Here is a 13317-nt window from a genome sequence, read left to right on the forward strand (position 1 = left end):
GAAATGAAGAATCTGTGAAGCTCCTGTTGCATTTTCTCTACTGGATTTATCTCTCATATTTTTGAGTTTCACCAAAAGAAGCACATGTGTCCTTTAGGAACCTAGGACCTCCAAGACAGGACTCTTGGTRATTTGTAGTATTCCTCAGGTTCCTTTTCCCTGGCAACCTCCCATGCACAGTGGGCAGGACAAGCTGGTCTCCATGCCTAAAATCTTCTGCACTCTGCTATATCTACAGCAGGAAGAATAGATTTTTTAAAAATRCTTTTTATTTTAGAAGTTTCTAACAATCAAGATTTTCTCCGTAAAAAACCTCCTTAACATTTTTACAAAATTTAAGGTAGCAAGTGAAGGAATATATAAGATAAGGTCATTTTTAACCACTGTATTTGATTGCTTCCCTCTGTAATCTTTGGCCTTTGTCCTGCTTGGTATACATTTCCTTTATGTCCGAAAGACTCAGATGGTCACATTAAGAGAATCACTACCAAATCACTTTGGCCATAACTATGTGAAAATAGAAGAAATTAGAATGTAGGCCAAGCATATTTTGTGCTCCCTATTCTTTGAATTCTCATGTGGGATTTGATATTCCATTTCCTTGTTGGTATTTGTAGCAGTCACCAGTGCATTTCCTGAAGCACAGACGAAACAAGCAGCAGGAGGCAGTTTTCTATTTCAGAAATCAGAGACTCTTCCCTGCCAAACCTGTGTTCCCGAAAAGATTTCTGTTGGCTTCTCCTAGGATGGCACTATCCATACCCCACTGGCTTTCTTCCTTATTTCATCTTTCTGATGTGCCGAGATCGAATGCAGTCATAAGTGCCACAGCCTCAGCTCCTTACAGTCAATCCACTATAAATGTCTTTGCCTACTTGACTCATCTTCTATTTTAGCCAAGMAAAGTTTATCTGCCAGTCACTTGTGTGGTGGCTGCTACTGTTTAACTACTGAGCAACAACTTTCTTATGTTACCCTGAACAAGAAGTGGCAGGTGTGCCTCTCTTCCAAGGATGATAGATCAAAGATAACACGTTCTCAGCATCTATCATCGCTTCAGAGCATCAGCTAAATTGTTTACTGAGACTACAGTCTTTGGCCATATGTCTTTATGGTTTCCAGAGCTTGAGATGAATACTCACTTTGAATCCGAAAAAAACTTACCCAGACTTGAAGACATGACAACATAGAAAATTTTATTAAAATATTGCTTTTTGTGGACAAAGAAAAATCTTTGAAAAATATCTCCAAGAAAACATTATATTGTATAAATTAACTGCTAGAAATTTAAAGATGATATAAGAAACTAAGATGCAAAGCAAAAAGCCAACCTTTGMCTGTAAATGGCAAAAAGTGATAGTGAGTGATCAGACTGGAAGAAATGAAGAGAATAATAAATTGAGTCAAAGAGTTATCATCTGGTTTTGCTTTGGCTGAATAAACATTTTTTTTCCAAGTACCTTTAAAAATATATATTTAAAGTAAGTAACGAAGAAAAGAAATTTAACCAACTACGGAAGAGGCACGAACCGGCAGCGTAGGGCAGTGGAGAATCCCTGAGAGGTTAAATTCGTGTGCCACGGAGGATATGCTGCCTGCGCCACTGTGCACCACACCACGTCCTGGAGATGATGAGTGCATGAAGAGAGCTGCATGCAGGAGGGAGCAAGGCGATTTGCTGGTGAAAGATGCATCTAGATCATCATCTAGAGTGGTTTAGGTAAAATGAAGGGTTTGGAAGCAACCTGGTACTGTGAATCTCCTTCATGGTCTGTGTAGCTGGCTGCAGTGGGAGATGGGTATTTAACTGGGCTATGCCTAGTGGTRACAGTGCAAGCTTTTCTGCTTGGTTTTCTGGAGGTGGAAGGTGAAAGAAGGTGACAGTTCATTCTTCTGAGAATCAATTCACTTTCTTTGTTTCCGTAATAAAGAGCTTCAAGACTCCTATTAGCATAAAATGAAAATTAGAAAAGGAGTCAGTCAAAGGGATTATTACGGCCTACCTTCTTCACCAAGAATTATGAATTAGTTGAATATATGAATTTATCAGTGTTGTAGTCTTTGTAAGAAACACCGTGTGTTTTTCCTGGGGAAAATGATTTTTATAAGAGAATGAGTTTTGATTAGCTAATTGTCTTTAATATCTCCCATTCTCTTGATAGACTATATTAACAAAGCAAAGCAAACTCAGAATTTAAAAGTGACTATAGGAAATTGTTAAAATTCTGCTTTAGTTCACTGCGTTTGTTCCCTGTCAGCAAAATCTAAATGCAAAAATGACAAGAGTGTACCCCACGGGAGAGAGAAAATCTTAATCCCAGTGGATGTGCATCAGCTGAAGTTCCATGGGAAGTGTTAATGCAGACCATATAGCTATGAGCTTATTAATGGGCAATTTCATGGCATCACTTTTTTCGCTGCTGCTAGTTCAATTCAAGTTTCAGGAGATATTTATTCTGACAGTTTGAAGAGACTTTAAGACAGTACATCGGGTTCARATCTGTGCATGCCACTCTCCCGATATTTTAAGGATGCTAGATCCAGACTGAATTTCTATTCCTGGKGGAAAGAAAGATATGCTTGATGACTCTTTAACAAAGCAGCATCAAAATTATTCCTATTACATGGCACATATAAAAAGAATTAGATTTTTTGTTAAAAAGCTTGGAAGACATAGAAGACAAAATAAGGCTTTGATCCTGCAAATAATCTTGTAGTGGTAGTATGTATTGTCATGAATGGTCCCACTGAAGTCATCCTAAAATGTCATTAACCAAACATTAGTATGTACACAAAGCCCTTTCAAATGCATTTGAATAATAATTAAAAGCTACCATAGTAATTAYCACAAATTAATATCAGAACATCATAATGGTTGTAGTAGCTCAGACCAAATGTCCATCTAGCTTGGTGTTCTGTCTCCAGCAGAGGTAATGAAGTGTGAGAACAGGGCAAATGTATGTGACACATCACTCCTACCCTCCCAGATGTAATTTGCTAGTAACTCCTCATGGGGCTCTTTGATTCATTATTCAGTCTCCTCTTGAGTCCAGGTAGACTATTTGCATCCACATTTTCACTGGCTGAAGCAACATGAAGCACTATCTCCTTTTGGTTGTTTGACGTATGCTAGAGATATGGAAAAGAATGGCTGCTCTCCAGATAATTTAATCAAAACTGTTTATAATATCCTGTTTTCCTCTATACTATATGTCTATTTATTTGTTTGCTGTTATCTGTGTTGCAGGCATGACATCTGTAAGACAGAAACTTACCATACACTGCAGAGGAAACCAATCCAATAAGTACCTCTGTGGTCAACATAATATCTGAGCAGCTCCTAGATTTTAGCAGGGGAAACAGTGGGCCTGGTTAAACTCAAGAGCAAAGCTTGAGCCATGTTGRAAATAAGCCACATGGCTTATAACACCACTTGGAGCGAATCTCCATTGCTCTTTGCCCTTCCTCGTGCAGATGAAAAAGGCTGGGTCCCTCCTAAGGCTTCTGCCTTGCAGGTGCTGCTGCCCAGCTGGTGCTGTGGCTTCTCTGGCACAAAGGAAACTTGGGTACTGGAATTAATAGCAAGGTTATAAATGAACACCTTCTTTCCAGGTGGATTTAAAAACTCATTTCAAGATGTATGTAAATTGTTGTTATTCTTTGACCATGAGATTCAGATGCAAGAGGTATGGACTTGGTAGCCTGTGGAGCCGTACTTTAATTCGCTACCTGGGAAGTTACAAAGAAAGTGGCAATCATCCTGGCATACAAATGTTCTGCTGAAGATGACAGCTGTTGTAGTCTGATTAGTAGCTATCAAACTGTTTGGTTGTAAGCCAGACTGATGGACTCCCTATGATGYAAAGTAACTCTTTCAACACCAAGTCTGCTCTTAGACGTTAGAATGAAAGTAACGTATTAAATAAACTATTCCACTTTATTTTCTAGACAAGTATGTCACTCTAAAACAAGKGCCTCATATAAGGCTCCATAATGCTGAAATATGCTATCTGAATTTAATGGACATTTTGGGGGAACTTTAAGACAAATAAGTAAATTAGTTCAGACTGTTGAATGTGATCAGAATGGCCTCAGTAATAATGTAGTGGTATTTCAGCGCATTTACTTAAAAGGGATCTTCATTTGCCCTCAGTTCTGAAAAACTGTCTGTCAGCAGTGTCCAAAATTGTTTTCATTTTAGCCTTCCCAGCTAAGCTGGGCTGCCAAACAGCATATTTGACCCCCAGAGCAGAATTAATATGATCCTAGCTACAGTGGTTAGCAAGGAGTATCTGAGTTGGCTCTAGCAGCTACAAAAGCTRAGCCTGCTGTATAGTGGCTCCCCTGAGCTTTGACACACAAAGGATTTTGTGAAGGGATAACACTGACTTCAAAGATAAGCAAGTTGCAACGAAAATTAAATCCCATAGAGTGTGACGACAGCTGGGGAAACCAAGTAAGAAGATTAGTTGAAAACGTAGTAGTCATAAGATTTAGCAAGTCGGCAATCCCTATTTGATCCTGGAAAGTATGTTGGAGATGGTGGAGGAAAAAGTGTCCCAAGTGTATTTCCTAGGAAACCTCCATCATGGTGTAAAGTTTATTTACACTTAAATATTAATAGCAAAGAATAGGAAAAAAAAATAGAAAATGAGTGAAAGCTTACAAAGGGGAAAACATATCTGCAAGGCAATTTATTCTCAGTGAAAATTCAAACAAAAAGTGACCTAATAATTAGTTCCCATTGAAACATCATTTATTATGGGCTTGCAAATTGTCAAAAGCTAAACTCTAGCTGCATCATCCCAGTACAGATCCCTTAGTCTGATGAAGGTGGTAAGCTGCTGTCTGCTCCTTATACTTGAGTATTAAATCCGTGTCTTACCGATGAGCTTGGCAGCTGCTGACTTGGAAATCATGTTGTGCTGCTGGTGGTGACATCTGAGAAGAGCTGCTCAAGCAGAAAGGCAGCTTTTGTCTCTCTTTGTGTGGAAAATAGCATCTATTTGCAGCCTACCAGACTTAGTAAGGGTTACTCAATCTGTTGAACAAAACAGCTTGCATATTATAACATCCATGCTGCTAAAATCAGAGGTTTCCTTTAAAATCAAGTGTTCAGATACAACAGAGAATTATTAATACTTGTGGGTGTGTGATCCAATGAAATAATTGGAATGGCTTATGAGAAATAAATGGATTTTATCAATGACAGGATCTTTCTCTCTCTTTCCATCATTTAAGGTTTCTGGTATGTCTCAGTTGTTTCTGGGCAAATATGATCCTAATTAGTTTCAGTTTCCCTGGGGAAAGGATTTGACCTTCTTTCTTTTTCTTACCCTGAGAACATATTTTCACACTTATAATCAGAATATGCTGAGACTGCCTCCAATCAGGGGAGTATGTCAAAATACATAATAAAGCCTGGAAGGTGATGGCATTGGCTTCATATGATCTCCATGGAAGTGGCAGGCTGGCTTTTTGGTTCTGTATTTTATACACACACACACACACACACACACACACACACACACACAAATATATATATATATATATTGCATTTTTACTGTGTAGGAAACAAACTGCAACCTGTACATAAACATATATACAGATCTATGTATAAACCATCTGCTGAGCTTTTGGCAATTGATTTCCAAGGCTGCACTAGGAAACTAATGGATAAAGGCAGAAGTTAGAGGCAATTTCCAGCTGGGGGGGAGGGATGTTATCAGACGTAGACATCACATCATTTACCCCAAAGAGCATCAACTGCTTTTGGATCAGCAGGACAACCCGAAAACAAAGCAGGGCTTAGTATGGTGGGATTATGTGGTTCCACTGCCACTGATTTAAATGGATGTTCCTAGGTTTTCCTTAATCATACTGGGATGTCTCTAATGCCATCATAGTTCAAAGCCTGCATGTTTTAAGCACTCGTAAGCGAAAGGCTCTACTGCCCCCTTGTTCTCCATTCTTTGACTCATTTTTCTTTTTTTTTTTTTTCTTACTACATGTGGCCACGTGAAGGTTTACAAAAGAATTGTAAAAAATACATGAAGTCATAAAAATGAAGTCAGCAGGCAATTCTGCCCTTGTTATGATGGGTTATAAGAGATGGAATTTGGATCAAAGCTTGATGTTTTCTGTTACTATTTTGGTCCTCATTCTTTCTTAACCCCTTTCAAACTATTTTTACAGTATAGTCCTTTTATTATCACAGTGAGTCCTCTTCTTATCTTACGTTTTTGTCTTAGGTTCAAGTTTTAAGTAAAAGTTTTTTGTTACAATTTTTTCCATTAGGTTTTAGAGTATTGTTTCCTTGTGCATCAATCATTTAGAGCAGAAATACTTTATACAAGAAATTAAATCACCTGAATGTTATTAATGATTACATGTTCAAAAAATGCTTCCCATTTAGGAATTTACAAAAAAGACAAAGTAAAATGAAAATGCCAAAATTCTTGCACATATGTTCTTGTGGAACCACTCTTAAAGGAAGCAGTTTGCAACAAGAGATTAAGATGGTTTGTAAATGGTGAAAAATTGGGTGATTATCTCTGTCAGTATTCTTGTTTTTATAGCGCTGTGTGTTGGTATCCCAACAGGAATAGCTTTCACTTTTCAAATGCATAAATTGCTTTGACTGTGTTTTCCTGCCTTTAGGAAAGTATGGGAAAAATAGCTGGTCCATATTTTGTGTACAGGAGATTTTGCAAGGTGACGCGTTGGAAACAGTGTTCGGCAGTTTCACGCTGCCTTTCTCTTTCCCCGGGCATCATCACTTTGCCTGATCCGACGTACCACCATATTCCTGAATTTACGGAATTTCTTTCACAACTTCTGCTGCAGAGATCAGGCAATTCTCTGTGTGGTAAATGGAAAATACCAAGGTTGATTTAAACTTAAAAAACTCATGACCCTTCTTTTGCTTATACTCCTCAGTTGAAAGCCACAAATCTTCTGCAAAGGAAAACAAAATGAACAGACACTTAATGCTTTTAATATCCCTGTGGTTCTTGAACACTACTACTGTCTTCTGCTTTCTCTCTAGAGAACTGCAGAAAAATGAACTGGTGAACAGGTGTCGATATTAACTTCCATGTCGATATTAACTTCAAACTGGGACRGAAAGATAGCTGCTTTCTGGTTCACAAGCCATCAGTTTTGCTGATTAGAGTGCAGTAAAGAGAGACCTTCCCAGAAGGCTATCAATCCTGACAATGACTGAAGTGACTTTAAAAAAGTGATTTCAAACATTTCCTAGTATTAGAGACACCCTGAAAGAAAAAGCAGGATATATTCTTCTACCACATAACATTTCCTTAGTGCTTGGTGTTGGGACATGTTCTGGCAACGCTATTTCAAGATTCCCCCTTTTACGGAAGTGGTTTGAGTGTTTTGTGGGTGTGCATTTGTGTGAGATAGAAGGGCAGGGAACTTCGACCATTTCTATCAGTTCACATCAGTTTTGCATTGTCATCTTATYAACGCGTGCTGCTCATTGCGTCACTTCAATATGCAGTAATACTTATGTTATAAAGTCATATTTTTAATTGTTCTAAAACATATTTATTTAAAACTCAAAGGCAAAAAAWTTCATGGCTAGCTAAGACATTATTCAGGAAGCTTAGTGTAATTCTTTAACTGTCAAGCTATTTTTCTCCAGGAGTACAGTTACAGTAGTTACAAAATTAAACAAGCCTGCAGGCATCTAAAATAGGCAGTTCTCACAGCAACCCCCAAATCTTTCCAGTTTTAATGGCTCTTATGCTGGGGACTAGGGCAATGGCTTCCACTGTTTCTGCAGCTGCTGAGGGAAAAGGGAAGGCAAGTTTTGAAACCATCATTTGTCAAGGAAGCAGATCGAATCAATCAAAAAAGCTGTAATTGTTTTTTCTTCCCCCCTCCTCCTTTTATTCTGCCATTCCCACATGTTATCTGCTGTAAACCATGCAGGAGCTGGAGCTGCGTGGAACAGATAGCAAACAGTGGTGGATTATTACTAGCAAAATCCTTTCAGACAAGACAGGTAGTTCCTTTCAAATGAAGCAGGTTAAAAAGATACCCTGTTCATTAGAAAAGACAGTCTCTAATCTATTTACATTAGCTGGTGGAAGATAATTCCCCTTTGCAGCCAAGGAAGGCTCAGGCAGGGGAAGCTGAGGATTTCAGTCTAGTAAGGCATGTGAACGTCCTTACCCCGTGATTTTAATGAGCGAGGTGAGGCTGAACAGCGGTGCCTGGCACATGCAGCCAGCACCTAGCAGTTCGGGTAGAGATACTCAATAGGAAGCTGTATTTTGTAGTCCTGAAATAAGATTAGTGTAACAGGTGAATAACAACAACAACAACAAAATTATGGCTCTGCTTTTTTTTTTAATGAGTGTGCATTATTAAAGGGAAACAAAGAGTGCCTGAAATTACCCACTGTGGAGTCTCTCTGAATAAGGAATTCATCTCGTTTGGCGACCAAGGCTTTCTTGTGCTATTAGAAGCTRGGACAACAGTACTCTTTGAAAGCTGGGCACAGAGCTGCAAATTCATTTCAGCTGCAAAGAACAAAATAAAATACCCAAATTTGCACAAAGCAAAATGTATAAATGTTTTTACTGGAATCTCACAAAAGGGATACTTAAAGAAATGAATTAACAGTTTTAATGCCAAAGAAGTGAAATGCAATTTCATTTGGATTTATGGCTGTGATCTCATTATGGTGAATTACATGTTTAAAAGTTGTGAAATTAGTCAGCTCAAATAGACTTGTGGCGGAGCTCGTGTTTCTGTAGCAGCTCTTAGATAAGTGTCAATTTCTAATATATTTTTAATTAAAAATCTAATTGGGATTTGTTATTGCTTCTAATTAATCTCCTTAAATGAAATGTACTTCTCCGCTCATTATCTGCATGTTTTTCTTCTTGCAGCTTTTCCTCACCCTAGCAAGTCTCAGGAGCATGGTTTATTAGTCCCTCTTTTACTACGCTGRGGAAACCAAAGGGGCGAGGAAAAAGAGGATAAAAGCTGGCATCCGTCCCCGTTTCGTGTCCTCCCCGAGTCCCTGCTGGAAGCCCGAGCCACGACCGACCTCCAAGCCGCTATGCTCTGCGCGCTTGCCCTGCCGGTGTTCCCGCAGCAGCCGAGGTGGGGGGCTGCGCCGCGGGGAGCCCCCTCGCCCCGTGCCGTGGCGCTCGCCCTTCCTTTCTGATCACGTAAAACACTGAATAAGGAGCTTTGATGAGAGTTTAATAATTTCTGCTGCTAAGAATAAGCTCCAAAARGCTTGACGTATTTTGTGTGCTGTGAACATGTAGTTTCGTATGCTTATTGTCTCCCCATCTCCAAATAGTAGCTATTCTGGTCATTTAAGGCCTCTGAAGCCTGTTCTTATGTAGCCTCGTAGTCTATCGACTCAGACTGAAGGTCAAACTACTGGTATTTATGAACTATGATGTGCTTACCCAAGCAGATATCGCTGCAAAAGATCTTTTTATGGTGTTAGCTACTACTCCAGGGTCAGGCTATAGCAGCCACAAGGTTACTTATAATCCCAAGGGGCTGTAAAAGAGTAAAAGTCCCTGAGTACTATCAATTTATGTCACTTATGAAGCAGTGCAGAGCTCTTAACGTCTGATGTGTACCATATGAGGATGCTTGGCAGTATTGAGAGTTGTGGCTAGGATCCACTCTAATCTAGGCATATGGTGAATTGGTTTTCTTGTCCAAATTTCCTATATGCAACGTGGCTTTCAAAGTCTTCAGAAAAAGACTGTAACGAGATAAATAAAGCATCGAAACCTGGTGCTGTATACCTAAGCAAACAGAACCCCCTTTAGAGGGGATTTTAAGAGGGGACTGTGCCGTGAATAAAGCTGTTCTGCGCTATCTGCCCAATTTCAAAAAACGTCTGCAATACTTGCACAGCAAAGCTTACGCTCTTGATGAAGGTTATGATTAAAGACTCATACCATTACCCTGATTAATATGCAAATGAGCAATGCTAAACTGTTTATAGGATTCAGACTTTAATCACTGACCCACTTCAACAAATAAGGGATGCAATCATACTCCATGTAAGGACAATGAATATATCTTTTTTTCACCACTCACTTGAGCAGAAGGCTCTTGAATTCCGTGTTTTATGCTCAGAATATAAATGAATTCTTGTCTGAAGCTTTACTTCTGTAAATGTGAGGAAAATTGGTCAAGCTATTTTATTCCATTACTCCGTTACTTTTTTTTTCAGATGCATTTGAAATGCAAGGAAAAGAACATCATAGTCAATCTATAATTTGTTTTCATATGTTTCAGATGCCAACAGAATGAAAATAAAATGCAGGTCTTTATTTTGACTTCTGCAGAGTGATCCGGTAGCACCACCTGCTGTTTACACGAAACACTACTGTTATATAGATATCCCTCTATGTATTTCCATAGCATCTATGAAGTTGTCTCTTTTAGAAGGGCTTGCAGATTGCTTTTATGCTTTCGGATATGCTATTCTAAGTATTCTGTGCAGGAGCAGTAGATATTAAAATAGCGATAGACTTTCTGCACCATGCCTCATAATGTTTAATAATGCYGAGAGGTGTAGCTGCTGGAAAGGAGTCTGTTGAGAGGTCTGAATCTTAATGCTGTATTCGTGGAAAGTATTTTGGCAAAACGTCACACCTTCATTGAAGCAGTAAATGGTCTGGCAAATTAGAAAATCATTATGCTGATTTCAGTGAAGGAGAAAATAGAGCAGTGATATTTTTATGTTATTTAGTGTGAATAAAACTCTAAAGCATTTCCTGAGATCCAGTGGAGTTTGCAGAAATGTAAATCAGGTTGTGTTAGGAAGTCATAAAATTCTCTGGTAAATGAGCAAAGAAAAATACACTGGTGGCTCATGTGTGTCCAGCACATTGCTGAGTTTTCCCTGTACTTTGGGCTGTGCCAGGCACGTGGGATCCTAGAGAAGGGGCAGCACCTGCTGCAACAGAGGTGGCCTCGGTGGCACTGGGAGATGCCCCGTGGGAAGGCCCAGTCCCTGGGCAGCCACCCACTATGCCAAAGCCCCCTCCTTCGTCCCCATGGCCATGCATGACYCTGAGCAGCTCTCCCAAGGCCCGGGTGTGCAGGTGATGTTTCCTTTCCAGCCTTGCGCTACAGCACATGCCTTCTCACTTGTGGGCTTTATGGAAGGGGAGAGACGTGAGTCATTCAACACTGCTGCGTCTTATGCTGTTCCTTGAGGCTGCATATGGACCTCTTCTAGCTCTGCCGGAGAAGTTACAAAATTTGCAGACTGCTGCTCACCGTATCTTCTGGCTTTGCCCAAAGTTCATGTGAGTGCTTCCTAGTATCTTTTATTAGGTGGATATAATTTCTCACAAAAGCAGGCTCTGGGCTTCATTCTCCTACTGTCATTACAAAGTCTTAAACATCTAAGACTAAGGAATTTTAGTATTTACCTCAACGGGTTTAGAAATAATTCATCCTACCAATCAAAGTCTTAACACAGTCATTGACACAATTAAATAATTAGGAAATAGGGATGCAGAGAATGCAAGTCACCCAYGTGTGCATGGCTTCAGCAGCTGCAGACCAGGACCCCGGGACAGGGAAGGCCTGGGCTGGCCATACTTGCTGCTGGGCCAAGACAGCACTGACTACTGGCTGATGGGCAGGAATGAGGATTTGCTTGCATGACATTAACTAGTAAACCAGTTAAAAAAAAAAAAAAGCCTCCAGAGTGGAGGCTTCAAGCTGTGTGCAAGCAGTTTGGACAGAACTAGTGTTAGGTATTGTGAAAAATGGACTATTACAGAAGTTGGGAGCTGGATGAAAGTGTAATGTTTTACRGCCTGAGATTTAAAAGGTACTGAGAGGAAGACAGCATCTAGCACAAACTTCTATGCCATTTATGAGCTGTGTCATTCAGGGTCCAGCAGCACTGCAGTCAGGCCAGGTCTCCATAATTCGTTTTGTGGAAAGCAGCCGAGCTGACWGCCCGTGGCCTCACCATGTGTGGCTGGACCCCACAGCACCATCTCACAGCACCAGTTTGCGTACATTGGTTTGGGGCCAAAGCAGGCGAAGCAGAAGAGGACAGAGAAAATRCATTATTAACAAAGATGGTATTTTAACTGAGCCCACATTTGCTGCTAGTTTTTCTAATATAGGAGCAAGTCTTGGAGTAGGAGAGGATTTAAGTGGAAAGGAAGAATAATCAGAACTTCTCTGAGGTAAACAAGAGTAACAAGAAACCGAAGACGACTAATGAGAGAGGCAGCCGGACTGCTAATGAATGCTTGTGAAGAATGTAAGAATGCAGTCGGTATTAGTACTGCTGATGGAAGAAAGTGCAGGAGCGAGGTCCTGGATATTTGTTAGATTCATAGAAAGAAAAAATTGACTATATCTGACCCCACATTCAGAATCAGTTAAGTAGAACTTYACAGTCAAACTTGTAAAGAGGAGGAAAAGCAAAGGAAAGTGGGCACCAGTTTATTCCAAACRGATAAAATTGCTGGAATTTAAATGAAGATCCGTGAGAAAGCTATTTGGCCAAATCCCTACTGTAGCCAGGGAAAAGAAATACAACTGAAAACAGAAAAGGTGAATTAAGAAAACAGCTGACATCAGTTGAATCTGGAAAGCATTTAAATTAAAATAATTAAGGAGATCARTGAAAACAGAGTCAAAAGTTAAAAAATTGTTGATACAAATGTAAAATGATGGAAAAATTAAGAAGTATAACTATGATCAAACTAAGCTTGATAAAAAGTGAATRAATAATGATTCAATATGCTATTTTGTTGCTGGGCTGCAATGGTGCAARAGCGGTTTGTGGATTGGATCTCAAAGGGTAATATAGCATCTTTGAGTCCATAAAATTTTGTGAAATAAAATTGTGTGCAAAGGCTATACAGACTTATGATCAGAGAACACTGAGAATACCACATATGTGCAACCTCAGATTCAGTGGAGTGTGGCAATTTTCAACAAGTTTTTATCCTTCCTTATAATGATTAGCCTGAGTAATTCAGCATCAGGGTATCATTGAAACTCATCCTCCCTTCAAGACTGGCCCTCAGAAAGGCTGCCTATAGGGTCGTCTGCTTTCAGATAATCTTTTGCTTTTTTTTTTTTTTTTTTGCTTGTTTGTTTGTTTTTGTTTTTGTTTGAAGTGATATTGACCATTGCAGGCCTTCCTTTAAAGTCCACACTAGTCCCAGTTGCCAAAATCACCCCAATCTCTAGGTTTGGTGACATGCTTGTAGAGGCATTACTTGAGTTTTTTTGCTATATTCCCACAAAATTCTAGTAAAAARGGGAAAA

Source organism: Rhea americana, unplaced genomic scaffold, assembly GCF_003343005.1.
Source record: "Rhea americana isolate MKP2758 unplaced genomic scaffold, rheAme1 scaffold_54, whole genome shotgun sequence".
Taxonomy (NCBI): Eukaryota; Metazoa; Chordata; class Aves; order Rheiformes; family Rheidae; genus Rhea; species Rhea americana.